We start from the raw sequence: 575 nt of genomic DNA, 5'->3' as shown, positions 1-575 counted from the left end.
GGGGGGGGGGGGCGAACAAAGAGGATGCGAGGCTGAAAAACGTTCAGACAGATGTTTGATGTTCGGGTAATTAAAACATTAATGGAGGTGAAAGTCAAATCCTCAGTGCTGAACTGTCGGGGCAACAAACAGTTTTTATTAAGCAGTCAATTAGTCTTTATTTACAGCCTCAGAATGAAGCTGCACGCCTCAGACTTCACAGCAGAAACATTCAGAAACGAGACCAACATGGCCGCCACATAAATCAGAACTCTGAATAAAAGCCTCTGAAGAATTGAGGATTCTGGACTTTATTCAAAAAAGAAAATAATTAATTTAAGAACAAAGAGGAAGAGGTTTTAATTTAAAGTTTTAAAATAAAGGTCATAGATACTCTTCAAAATAAGAGTCTGACTCGTGGCAGCTTTTATTATTACAAAGGAAGTCCTGAAGTCCTGTTGGGTTTGGAGGAAACCCATCAGCTTCAGGAAGTAGTCTGAGCCCTTCAACATTTTCATTTCATCTTTAGAGCCCCAGCAGAACCCCAGCAGAACCCTCAGCAAAACTCCAGCAGAACCCCAGCAGAACCCTCAGCA

The 575-nt window shown here is 41.6% G+C and overlaps 1 protein-coding gene across 1 annotated transcript in view; it reads right to left on the bottom strand.

The window, feature by feature from the left end:
• pex7 (peroxisomal biogenesis factor 7) overlaps positions 1 to 575 on the bottom strand; it is a 23,978-nt gene that overhangs the window by 1,585 nt on the left and 21,818 nt on the right. The gene's annotated exons all lie outside the window — the stretch shown is intronic.

The sequence above is a fragment of the Kryptolebias marmoratus genome, linkage group LG19 (genome assembly GCF_001649575.2).
Source record: "Kryptolebias marmoratus isolate JLee-2015 linkage group LG19, ASM164957v2, whole genome shotgun sequence".
Classification (NCBI taxonomy): domain Eukaryota; kingdom Metazoa; phylum Chordata; class Actinopteri; order Cyprinodontiformes; family Rivulidae; genus Kryptolebias; species Kryptolebias marmoratus.
Note: the sequence above shows the minus strand (reverse complement) of the source record. Positions and strands in the feature narration are given on the sequence as shown.